This window comes from Mustela nivalis (assembly GCF_964662115.1).
Source record: "Mustela nivalis genome assembly, chromosome: 11".
Taxonomy (NCBI): Eukaryota; Metazoa; Chordata; class Mammalia; order Carnivora; family Mustelidae; genus Mustela; species Mustela nivalis.
Genome location: NC_139030.1, coordinates 106,640,633 through 106,654,421, shown reverse-complemented (window position 1 = coordinate 106,654,421; position 13,789 = coordinate 106,640,633). Strand labels below are relative to the sequence as shown.

The 13,789-nt window shown below is 41.3% G+C and overlaps 1 protein-coding gene across 2 annotated transcripts in view; it reads right to left on the bottom strand.

Annotated features, from left to right (window-relative positions):
* The window catches only part of LOC309843543 (uncharacterized protein), a 367,442-nt gene that overhangs the window by 234,344 nt on the left and 119,309 nt on the right, over positions 1 to 13,789 (bottom strand). The window lies entirely within an intron of this gene.

Below are 13,789 nucleotides of genomic sequence, written 5' to 3'. Positions count from 1 at the left end.
AGGGTGACGGGAGGACGTTACTAAGCATAGAGAGATGCTGGGGTGTGAACGAGATGAGCACACAGTTGGCGGGAGAAGAACCAGGCATCTTCAAGACTGCTGTGTTGAACTCCGCTGAAACCTCCGGGTGTGGCTGCTGGAGGGTGCTCAACATGGCCATCCGTACTTCAGAGGCGAGGCTAGAGCTCGGCGTGAAAATCGGTGTGAGTCTATCTCCAGAGGCACGTTGGACAGATGTGTGAGAGGGCCGGAAGGCTACATATTAAAAGGGTAGCACTTGTGGCTCACACGTTCTGAAAATGAAGTGACTTGCTGGCTCTTTCAGCCCCATCCTTCTTTCTGTCCGGTCAGCAGACCGCAAGCAATAAAGGCAAGGCCTGGGGCGCCTGGGTAAAGCGGGTGGGTTAAGCCGCTGCCTTTGGCTTGGCTCATGATCTCAGGGTCCTGGGATCAAGCCCCCCATTGGGCTCTGTGCTCAGCAGGGAGTCTGCTTCCCCTTCTCTGCCTGCCTCTCTGCCTACTTGTGATCTCTCTCTCTCTCTCTCTGTCAAAAAAATAAATAAATAAAATCTTAAAAAAAAAAAAGGGCAAGGCCCACCTTGACTGGCAAAGACCTGAAACCATCCCAACCCCTCGTTCTCTCTTCTCTCTCTCCGTTTTCTCCTCTCTCCCTCCTTTCTCTCTCTCTTCCCAGTTACCTGGTCCCCCACCTCCATCCATCTGACTGTTTTCTATATGCCTTTCAGTAGTAAAATCTGAAAACTGGCTTTGGGGAATTTGTAAGTGAACAGGCTTTACCCATCTAGAGCCTTTTTGGATACGAAGCTATGCCATTGAACTCGTTGAAAAATAAGTACGGCCACAGAGCAAGTAGTAACCCTAGTTCTCTGACCTGGGTTTGGGGACCCAAGTCCAGGCAACAGTAAGGTAGTATTTTCTCCTCTATGCCATCATTGCTTGTGAATGTGTGCCCCTGGGGAAGGGTCATGGTGGTCTAGGGTGAGTTTTCAACACTCTGGCTGCCCCAGTGTCATCCTTATTTCTGAGAAAGTTCAACTTCTTCATTCAGTTCTTACCTTCGGTCCGTACCTGTCGATGATTACCTACACTTTGCTAATAGACTTGCAGAAATTAATAACTATAACACTATATATTATTTACTGTCCTTTTAGATTGTATTCTGAGTGAAGATGAATACTCCGCTGATTCCATTTAACTTGTAACAGATCCGGGCACCTGCTTCTGGGCTGCAGCACATCTCAGCTGTGGAGTTTTTTAAATGCTTTAGCAATTGAAGTGCATCTTCATATTGAATGGCATCCCTCATCTGTAAAGCCATTTACAAACTTTACTGATCAAGCTGTACATTTCTGAGTTGGAATTTAATCTACAGAGCCTTCTGTAAAATGAGCTGAATCCTTTACTAATTATGGGCAATGGTAGAATTTATTTGGTTTGCAGTAATTTGCATTATTTGCTTATTATACCCCTTGGTTCCTGCTGCAGACCGCTGCGCAGTGTTGCTGGAGCTGGGAAATCACTCTCCACATCACCCTGCTCCCGAGGTGATAGCATTTTGGCTGCAGATGAAATGTCTTCTTAATATGAGAGTTTCACCACTCATGTGTGTACATATCCTCCATGTCCACAGGAAGCCCTACAGTGAGCCCTGCCTGGACATCTCTTCAAAACCCTCTATGAAGTTACGATGTTCCAAAACATTTAACCAAAGATGTTATCCCATCTGGCCACGGCTGCTGTAGGACTCCCCTCAGCTCAGACAGCAAACATCGTGTTCTCCGTAAACAACTCCTCATGCTATTAAAATTGTTCCTGTGCTCCCTACCATCACTCTTACTCAGGCCAAAGTGCAGCAGATTAGGCAGTGTGAGCGTGTAGGATTATTTTAATCAACTCTGGATACCATTTTATGATCCCTTCTGCAAAACAATGATTTTATCCCAACTAGAATAGAGCGAATTGATGACTCAAACTTCCATAAAGATAGTCAAGCACAAACTTTTATTTCTGGTTGGCAAACCTACATAGACCGCAGCAGATAATTACGATGCAGTCAGAGCACTGTTTTAAGAAATAACTTGCACGTCCATAACACTCTGGCAGACGCATCACTTCATACAGAGCCAGAATAAACACTTCTAGAAAAAGACTGAATTCACATCCATTAGTATCTGAACCAACATCTAGGCTTGTCAGGTAAGATCAATACCTGCTTCATGTTTGCATCACAGAATAACAAGAAGGCTTCTGATTGGAGAAGATAATGCCTGGAGTTTAATCCTGGTGTACCAGAAGATAAAGCACTCAACAGTCCAAAAGATTATAAAATTTATGTTTTAGTACCTTGTAGACATTAACCATACAGACATGAGGCCGGATAAGAGACTATGGATCATCTTGAAACAAAAATGTAAAACTGAGTCACTCATTTATGTGTGCTGAAGATTTTTCTCAACAAAGAACATAAAAATGACTAAGATTGCCTACAATGTGAAGACAAGAAAATATATAGCCCAGTAATAAAGTTCGGAAATATGTTTCATATTAACAAATTCACTCCTCAACCCATAAATTCTATGCAGGAAGATTTGATGATTCCAACATGACAGAATTTGTTAAAAATAAAATATATATAAATCTTCACCTTTTTTAAAAACTAATCTCCACATTTGCTCAGGAAAGATCCGAATCACCCAAATTTGCTCCACTGATGGCTCTTTGGTAGACATCCATGTGTCTACTGAGTGTGTAGACATCCGTGTGTCAACATGATGTGCACACATCAATGTGTCTACTGAGAAATAAGTGTTCTGGAAATCAAATTAAATTACAAAAACTACAGAACATCACACTTGGTTCCTGTAATATTTTAATGTCTGTAGCATACAACAACAGACTACAGGTAAGGCTATTTGAGAAAAATGGTTTCCGAAGTTTTGCTAAATATACCTTTCCTTTTGCCCTAATTTTATTTCGGTTCTGGGCAGAATTCTCTGTTTTCAGGACGGCCCATTGACTTTGAAAGCTGCTTCTCATGAAGCCTTGTTAGAAGTATTCCAAGAATCTACAAGATGTCAAGAAGAAAGGCTTAATTTTAAGAACCTGTTTCAAACTATTTATATTTAATCCATTTTATCAAATAATCATTCATATATTTTTGGGAATGAGATATTTCTGAAAAATTCAAAACCACATTAGATAAGATGCAGCACAGTGCCTTTTATTATTTGTTTTCTAGATAGTTTGTATAGTGCAAAGCCCAATGGAAACATACTCACCAAACCTCCTATCCTGCTATGAAATGTTTGCTAAATATAATGGGGAAAAAAGTGTGAATGGTACGGAGCAGGCAGAAAAGTAAAAGTAAAAGCTGAAGCAAAACTATTCCAGATTTAAAGGTGTGTGAACTTAGAATCAAACTTCTGCCAATAGAACTCCTCGCTTGCTTGTCTTGATGCCACAACAGCTCTGCCCGGAATATGAATAACGCACCTGTCTCTGGTCAGTGTGAGGGTCCTATATGCAACAATCTGTGAACAATACACTGTGAATATTACTGCAGATTTTACCTAGAACGATCCCTAGATAGCATCATGTAAGTGCTTACCCATAACTCCCTGGGGACTACCCAAGATGGTGCCTCGTTGTGAACTGGGGCTTCCTCCTCCTTTTCTATCCTATCCACAAACAAGCAAGAAGAAAATGAGAGCAGCCAGTGGCAGTGCGCGAGGTACACAGGCAAACTTGTGCTACAGCGTTGTGACCAGTAACGATTTATTCACTCAGATTGGAGAAGGGTTATAAAACAGAGTTCTGTGTGTGGAAAACATACACAAAAAGCTTAGGATGCTTTTCTGCAAGATCTACCACCTCCCACCTCTACTTTCTGTGAAGACGACATCCCTGAGAGATCTGGCACCTACCAAGGGAAACAGCAAAAGAACGTGTACAGCCAGGCTAGAAAATAACCTGACAGATGACAACTAAAACTCTTGTGTGAGAAGGTACTAACAGTCATGTCAGCATTAGGGGAAGTCCAAATCTTCACGTCGGCTGAACCCCGACAGCACTGCCCAGAAAAGCTGTTGAGAAAGCACTAGCCCTTCTGTTTGGAAACACCTGGCAAAGGTGAGGAAAGCAAGGGCAGGCATCATTTCAGTAATTCACAGGGTAGAGAAAAAGATAAATATATTCAAGACATGCGTGGCAAAAGCCAGCCAAAGTTAAGCTCTAAACTCTAATCCCCGGCCTTTACATATCCCGTGGGAGACTGGAAGGGGTTTGTAGAAAAGAGAGGGACGCTGTCCCCAAAACAAAATATGGCCTAAATAATCTGAGTTTGAGATGCTTGCATGTCAAATAGGGCTTCCAAATGCCAACTTGCCTACCAGTTCCAAGTAATAGAAAGCCAACTCTCGATTGTCTCTTGAATCTTATTCATTGACTTAAAGCCAATAATCTCATGAATTCTGTCCTGTGATTCATGGGACAGTGGTTGCGTCTGCCCCCAGGCATTTTCTTTGAGCCTGATTCTTAACAAAGGGAGTCATGCCAAAGGCTTCTATGAGGAGGTTCAGGGGCTGTGAATTTGGATTACAACTTACTAAACTCCTGTTACCCAGATAGGATGATCTGTCTCAACTTTTCTGACACTCTCCCTCTACCAAAAGGGGTCAGAACAGTAATGCAACCAAAGTGTGTTCTAGAAAGCACCACTTCAGCCATTCTAAGGGGAGGATACCTGGTCCATGGGGTTAGCTTTCCCTGGACCACAGATGCGAGGAATACGGTAAGGGAGAGCTGATGCCATACCCTCCGTCATCCGCTGCACTTCTTCCCTTTTTTTTTTTAAAGTATGTAGAGATGAGAGTGCTTGATTTGCTCAAATCATCTAGCACAGTTAGGGGGTATATTTAAAACTGTGTCAAATCCTTCAGCTATCTCAAAACTCATGTATGACATGAAATGAAGGAAGAGGAGGTTCTGAAGGATGAAGTGGAGAATTCACTAGATCCAGTTGACGCACCCGCCCAGATTGCCTCAGCCCTGGTTCCCGCCTGATGTCACTATGACTCTAGGAGGACCCCCTGGCCCAATCACATTTAGTTAAGCTCAGAAAGGAACTTTCAGTTTTTACTAAAGGCTCACTGGTTTCTCTCACTGCCCTTATGACTGTGGCCAGATAGACCACTGCATGTTCCACCAGCCTGGCCACTTATGTTCACTATAGCAACTGCCTCCTCATCTCCCGAATTCCCTGTGGCACAACTTGGGACACCCCACCTCGCACCTCACAGCACATGCCCCCTGCCACTTGCTGTGGCGATTCCTTTCTAAACCTGGGGCTCAAGTGGGATCCCGCCTGGTGCCCACACATGGGCAAAGGTTCACTCACATCAGCCTGTGAGGCTACGAGCTGCAGGAAGACAGAGTGCCCTGGGCTTGCCCTGAATGCTGTGGTCTGTGTTATGAATGGCGCCGCTGCTGGTTGTGAAATCTGCCTTCTCCAGTGGCTGCCTGGAGGGGGTGGTTAGCACAACCTAGAAGAGCCGGTGAGTTAAGAGCCCATTGTGTAAACTGATCACAGAGAGATAGGAAATGGGAAGATCTAGAGGATGAAAAGATAAATTTTTCTTTTATCTTCCCTCCCCTAGACTATTACAAGATGCTGTAGTTTCATACTGCCTCCTGGAAAATGTCTTGTGACATTGAGCATCAACTGAAACGTGTTTTGAACCCAAGGGTAGCTTGACAACACATCCACTGGGATATGCTCTCCACTATCCCTGACTTGCTTTCCTAGTCTCCTCGCTCTGGCTCCCCTGGGCTTGCACCCTGCAACAGAACGCTAGCATGTAACTTTTGCCTCAGGCTTTCTTTTCTAGGAAACATGAGTTAATACTGGAAAGCAAAATAATGAGATTAGTCCACGTGGAGTTTGAGGCTCTGTAGGACATCCCTGTGAAAATGTCCAGTAAGTAAATAGATAACGGGAATCTAAAGGGATATCCAGATTGATGAGAGGGCACCCTACAGTTGGAAGTATGGTAGTACACATGACTTGATCTCTTTGACCCACTCTTTTAAATCATAAACTAACATATTATCTCTTCTAGCGTCTACTATTTGTTAGCCATGTGTCATGGATGCTGCAAGTAATGTCACAGTACAGAGTCACCGGGGGAAAAAAAATCATACTGTATAGAAGTTTTTCAACCGGGGTCCATGAGCTTAGATGAAAAAAATAAAAACTGACATCCTTATTTTCACTAACCCCTAAATGATGTTTCAATTATGAATGAAGAGAATAAACCACAGCAGTCTTAGCAGTAAATGTTATACTGTCAGCAACAAAAATCACAAATATTTTCATTTCATGTCACATAACAGCTGTCACAGATAACTCATATACAACAATCATTATCTTTAAATTATGGCAGTTATTAGACCTACTGGGAGATCACAGTTAATATGCTGTTATAATATCACCAAGAGTTTCTCATATCTTTCAATATAATTTGCTTCTTTTTTTAAGATTTTTATGTGAGAGAGAGAGTGAGAAGAGCAGAGGAACAGGAACACACAGGCTCTGTGCTGAGCGCAGAGCCCGTGGTGGGACTCACTGCCATGACCCTGAGATCATGACCTGAGCTGAAATGAAGAGTGGCGTGCTCAACCGGCTGAGACACCCAGGCTCCCCAGTGAGTTTCTTTTTAAATCCTAGTATTTTCTCAGATGTAGTGAAAAGAAGGGGCACATACATCCCAGTGTCCATAGCAACAGTGTCCACAACAGCCAAACTGTAGAAGGAGCTAAGATGCCCTTCAACAGATAAATGGATAAAGAAGATGTGGTCCATACATACAACGGAGTATCACTCAGCCATCAGAAAGGATGAATCCCCACCATTCCATCGACATGGATGGAACTGGAGGAGACTATACTAAGTGAAGTAAGTCAAGCAGAGAAAGACCATTACCATATGGTTTCACTCATTTTTGGAACATAAGGAATAGCACAGAGGACCGTAGGGGACGGAAGGGAAAACTGAAGCCGGTGGGGATTCAGTGAGGGAGACAAACCATGAGAGACTCTGGACTCTGAGAAACAAACTCAGGGCTACAGAGGGGAGGGGCCCAGGAAGATAGGGTAACGGGGTGATGGGCATTAAGGAGGGCGCATCTGGGGATGAGCACTGGGTGTTGTACGCAACTAATGCATCATTGAACACTACATCAAAAACTCATGATGTACTATATCCTGGCTAAATGAACATTAAAAAAAAAAAAAAAGAAAAAGAAAAATCCTAGGTATTTTTTAATAAACGGAGAACAGTATTCTAAGCAGGGGTCCCTATGTGACACAGTAGCTTGGGCTGCCAAAGCAAGTCCTGCACACGGGGTGGTTCAAACAACAGACATGCACTGCCTCACCGCTCTGGGTCCAAGATCAAGGTGCCAGCCGACTGATTTCAACTGAGAGGTGCAGAAAACTTTGTTCCATGCGTCTCCCCTAGCCTTTTGTGGTTTGCTGGCAATCTCTGGTGTTCCTTGGCTTGTGAAAGCATCATTCCAATCTCTGCCATCACCTTCACACAGCATTCCCCTATGTCACCAAATTACATCTTTTGATAAGGGGACCAGTCATATTGGAGTATGGCCTACCCTAATGACATCATTTCAACTTGATTATATCTAAAAAAATCCTATTTTAAACAAGGTCACATTCTGAGGTCCTGGAGTTTGGGACTTCCAAATATCTTTTGGGGGTGGGGACACAAATCAGTCCTTAATAATAGGCTTCCACAAACTGTCAGAGCAGCCCCAGTTATAAGAGAGATTAAAATGTTATTATGGAAGAACAGTCAACATAAGAAAATATTTTAACATACTCAAATAAGAAAAAATAACAGAAAACTGGAATTATCTTATATTCATGCTTTAATTATACATATATTTTTGTATATATATGAATACACACACACATATATATCCATAAGAAAAAAGCTAGAAGACTCTACATAAAAAATATATCCGTGGTTTTCTTTCAGTGTTGAAATTGAGGGTATATAAGTAAGGTTTGCCTTTTCCTTTGTACTCTTCTAAAGTTTGTAAATGTTCTTTATCTTAGCATTTCAAAAGGTCTGAATCTCTAAAGAAAAGTGTTATATAATAAAAATATCTTTAAAGATTATAAAGATAAAAGATAAATTTTTGAAGTGGAATACCCTAAAACTCTACCTTTAAAAATCCCAACTCTAAGTGCACACTTACCCCAAGTATTTGATAAATCAATAACTTTTCTCGTGGTTTTCCAATTTCATTAAATAAATAAAGAAAAATTACTACCAATGTGGCTATAATGACCAATGAGCCCTCTTTTAAGTAAAACAGGACATGTATATGATTTTCAATAAGAGTAAATATATAAATAATTACGTTATATACATTTATTCAGAAATATTTTTATTTATTCAGTGGAAGAATTCTGCGCAGTGAAACAAGTATGAAAGAAATGAGAAAACAGGAATGACGGGTGAGGCAAGTGCCTTCTGGACCCATGAAAAGCCGAACGGGGAAAGCAAACAGGCCGTGCTGTGGGACTAGTTATCTACAAGTCACTAATTCTTTCATTTTTTTCTTGTCCAGAGACTTAACGATTGCATGTATTTAGTAAAAGTCAAAAACCAATGCAGTTCAAGCAGAAATAAGTAAAACAAAACTTTAACAATTCTTTTAATAATAGATCTAATCCTCCTCGAAATTTTCCCCTTAAAAACCATGAGCACTTTACCGCATTTCTCTACCTCTCCTTGGCAACAGTCACACAAATCAACATCTAAGGAAGAACATTAAGTAGTATATGAGATGCTGTCATGCCAGAAAATGTTTCATTGGGGGTTTTGTTTCTTTGGTACCCCAAATTTTACTTTGCCTAAGCAATCAGAATACCAAATACAATCAGAAAGTAATTGTTTTAGTTGGGAGAGTATCAGAAATTAAAGTAGAAAAAGATGGAAATGTGGAGATGAAACAGACCGGCATGACAGGACCCACGAGAGGAACACCAACACAGAGAAGTGCTACCATACAGTCATGTGGCAAGCTCCTGGCTTGGCGCCTGGGCTCGAATTAACCTTTAAAATATACGAAATGACCATGCGTTTTGCTCTGCTCCCAGTCCTGTAGGGACAGAAGCAGGCCAGAGCAAACTTGATCACTCTGGCTTTGTAGTGAGACTTGCTCGGATCAGAACCGAGCTCCGACGTAAGGAACATGCTTGAGGTTGGTTATGTTTCCTCCCTGAGCTTTAGTTTCCCGCTCTGTAAAGTGGCGTAGCGGTGTCACCGGGAATTATTCCTGCCACTTGGAACTATTATGCAGCTTAAACTAGGAAACATTGTGTTGTTGTTTTGTGGGGGAGAGGGCTGAGAGGGAGGGAGAGACACAATCTCAAGCAGGCTCCACGCCCAGTGCAGAGCCAGAAACAGGGCGCGATCTCACAACCCTGAGATCACTCCTTGAGCCAGACCAAGACTCTGACGCGTAACTGGCTGAGCAACACAGACACCCAGGAAACCTTCTTTAATCCCTGGAAAATAATACACCCCTAAACAGTGTTACCTACTGTGAACAGTATTACTATTAATTCTTTAAACCCACACCAATTCTACATACAGAGTGTTTTTGCGACGGTTTTTACAATGGTTCAAGTAGCTCGGATCCATCAAGAAACAACTCAGAAACCAAAATGCTAATGTTACAGGTCTACCACTACTCGTGGATTTAAAACCTATTTCCTTTTCCCCTCTACAGTGTGTCAGTGTGAAGTCGCTTATCGACACCCCTAAAGCACATAAGACCTGTGTGGGGACCCAGGTCTGTCTTGATGACTCAGTCCTCTCTCTTGTCTTCTCTTGCCCTTTGTTTCTCTCTTTCTCTCAAAGATGAAAGGAAGGAAGGAAGGAAGGAAAGAGGGAAGGAAGGGAGGAAGGGAGAGGATAGGAGAGGAGGGGAGGGGAGGGGAGGGGAGGGGAGGGGAGGGGAGGGGAGGGGAGGGAGAAAGACATCTGGTTTCCGTAGGCTTCAGCTTCTGAAGTCTCCATTTACAGTCAGAATAGAAGCAGCATGTTTTTAACCTCCAATGCCACTTTATTTCAGAAAGCTGCCTGAAAGGATCTCAAGAGATCCCTATCAGCAGGGGTCACAGCTATTGTTACGTTACCTGTTGGTTGCAAGAACTTTGAAACACTAACCAGCTGGTTAAAATCACAGATCAGGGGAGTAAATTCTATGAAATGGAACTTAAACAGGAATAGTCTCTAGTTTACCAAATCTACATTTGGGCTTATGGATTTTTAAGGCAATATTATTATACAGAAAGGAAATGGGAAAATACCATCTGCACAGCCACTATTTTGGGAAATTCAATAATGCAGTGGAGAAAAAAAAAACTGACATACTGGCACATAACCAAGTCAATCCAGATTTAAATAAACAAAATAATGAACCAAATTCAAGATTCAAATCCATTAAAATTTTTTTATGTACCAAAAAGAGGGAAAACCAAACATAAAATATATACTCCTAAGGCACTGGAATAAGTTGACTTAGAAGATATATGATACCATACGTTTTGCTCCCGTCATTCTACTGTTTTCCCCGGTCTACTCAATCCCAGCACAACAGCACATTTAAAACACTGGCGTGAGAGACAGCTCTCATTGACTTTATGGGACTTCTAAGGTGACAATAAAAATTCAGTAAGATCATACTGTGAAAGGAACCACTTTATGAAGATGAAATTAATAAAATCACAATATCGACATATGCTCGATATTCAGGGAGAATTTGCTAGTTGCATTGTGTATGCCTTCTGACATGGATGGGCTTATTCTAAAACCTTGGGGGAAATTACATATATAAATATAGAGGACAATAAAGTCACCACATGAGCTGTTGACAGGAAAGGAAGGCTCTTAGGACTCTGAGTTTTAACATAATCTGGTCTTGCTTGCTGCAGATAGAGTTGGAAGAACAGCCTCTTGCTGTTCTTTTTGTCTCACAAGCTAAGGGGTAAAATTCTCCATTTTGGGACATTTATGAGCTACTTTTTTTGGGAGCTCATAAAAGTTCAAATTGGACAGTAACTATCTAATTTTGTATCTTCATGTGTACTGATTATTATTGGAACTGGCAATAAAATTTTGCTGAGAGCAGTGTTATGCAGCATGTTCTAAGCTGGCTGGCTGGCACACTATCACATGTAAAATTGTAAAACAGTTTGTTCTAGTCAACCTCCACTGCAGCTACTGTGACAACATTTCGCAGATGATGAGACTTAATTGCCCAGAAATGTCATTTTCCAAAGATCCAGAAACAAAGGACAAAAAACAGGATTCGAAAAGAAATCTCATATTAACAAGGACACCAGGCATCAGTCTCGGATCAGGAGACTGGATGAACTCTGAGACATCCTGTATTTGATCTAAAGAAATTACAAATATAACTTTATATTCTTGAATAAAAACTAAAAGAAAAAGCACACAATTCTTTTAGACTGATTCATCTTCTAAACAAGCTATTTTATTTTAAAAACACAGGTTAAATATTTACGAAAATAATAAAAATCTAGCTGTAGCTATGCAGAGGTTACATAAGGTTTTAACCAAGTACACAGGAATTTGTGCAGTGTGTTGATTCAAGAAAGGAAATGATTATATAAGCCTGCAAGAGTGAAATTTATTTTTAGTGGCCCGGCTCCCAGTACGTAAGATGTAACGTATTATAGAGCAGTGTGCTAGCTATGCTTCATCAAACTGATTAGATACCATTTCATGAGGATGTGATCCACTGCGACTTAAAGTCCAGTGCCATCAGTTGTGATAAGATAGATCAGTACAGGTTGTAAAAATAACAAATCCTCCAAGAAAGAGATCAAAGCATAAAGTTTGGATTGTTGACAAACCCTGGGTCCTGGCGGAATAGTCTATAATTTACAGGCCTTTTATGGTTTGGTTGCGACCAATTTTTCTATTAAGAAGTCAGTATAATAAATATGTTCTTCAAGCATTATCCATTAAACAATCATTATCTTTAATTAAAAAAAATAAATAAAAAGCAATCAAATGTTTTCCTGTTTGCTAAGTTGCAAGTCAATGAGGCCTCTGTTTTTTGGCCCAGTATAAATCTCCAAATTTTTCTGGAAACCAAATATCATATGCCCTCCCCACCAAACCAAAACACAAGAACAAAAGCAAAAACTTTTCCATTTCTGCCATAGGCAGAGCACAAGAAAACTCCACCTCGAGAAAAACATGTGGATAGAGTAGACCATTTTAAAACAGTTTACTATAAACTAAAATTTTGAAAACGGGACCCGATGAAAACTTATTTCTTCTGCCCCTCGTCTCCTGTCTGCCGGCAGCCGGCACCCCTCCTCTGCGCCCACGGGCGCCCGCCCTCCTGCTCTCTCCTCTCTCTCTCCCTCCCTTCCGGCCCCTCCTCTCTTTTACTCTGGGGTCTCCGCTTTCTCTCTGCATAAATGTTCCGATTAAATGATGAAACAACATAATGTGGAGGGAATTCAGGCTTCTAGAGAGACAAATAATAACTAACATTTATTGAGTATTTAATATGACTAAGGCTTAGCAAGGCACCTTGCATTATTTACATGACTTACTTGAAGCCTAAAAATAATCTACAAAGATGAATTCTCCTATCTTCCTTACTTTTTTTCGATTAGAAAACCAAGGATCAGTAGTAAGCAACTTGCCAAAAGTCACAATTTAAATAAATGTCAAATTTCAAATAAATAAAAATCCAATTTCAGTATTTTTGTCCACCACGAAAAAAGAGCTCAGAGAAAATTTCACCAAATTTTGAGAAAATGCTTTGCATGGCCAGATTTAAAATGCAGATACTGGATTTTACATAAAAATCACTTTGGAGGAGCTGGAGGAGGCCCTTCATACAGTAAACTAAAATCTCCTGAGAAATTCTACAAGGGCTTAAATGGCTGGCGTAACTGCCATTCAGAAGGGACAGACAAACAGTGCTTGAAAATCTGACCTGCAAATCTGAAGTCACACACACACACACACACACACAGACACACACACACACAGAGGATACACAGATTCACAAACACTGACTAATGATGAACCTGCTTCTTATAGGGGCAACTCCATAAACTGTATCTGTTGGTAGGAAGTTACATATTTAATGGTGCTTAATACCTCCCCAACGGGCAGCCCAGGATATAAAATATAAAAAGAACCCACTCAAACAATTAGTTTTTCAGTGATATGGGCTGCTGAATTTTGATAACAGGGTGTTCCCCAAATTCAAAACTTCCGTCTGAGCATACTTCTCCATGGCCATCGGTATAGCACGAGCCCACGAAGGCCTGTCCGAATTGCTCACAAGCAAGAACGTGTTATAATCAAACACGGGAGAACAGAAAGTGTTGTGAGGGTGAGTGGCTAAGTGTTTACAGTTGGGAAGCAAATCCAGAAAGTCACAGAGGTCATCGGGTGTAGACTACAGCCTGCAGAGTCTCTTCCGCACCAACCATAGCAGAAAGACAGCTGCCGGGTATAGCACAGTGCATGGAAAGAACATGGTCGGTGCCGTTAGACCTCTGCCAGCCCAGGTATCGGCTCTGCCGGCACTCTCGGCCTCTCCCAACCTCCTGTCAGCCTTAGTTTTTAACTTATTTTAATTTTTTAATAGTCGTACTTTGTTATGTTTTTTTTTTAAGATTTGCC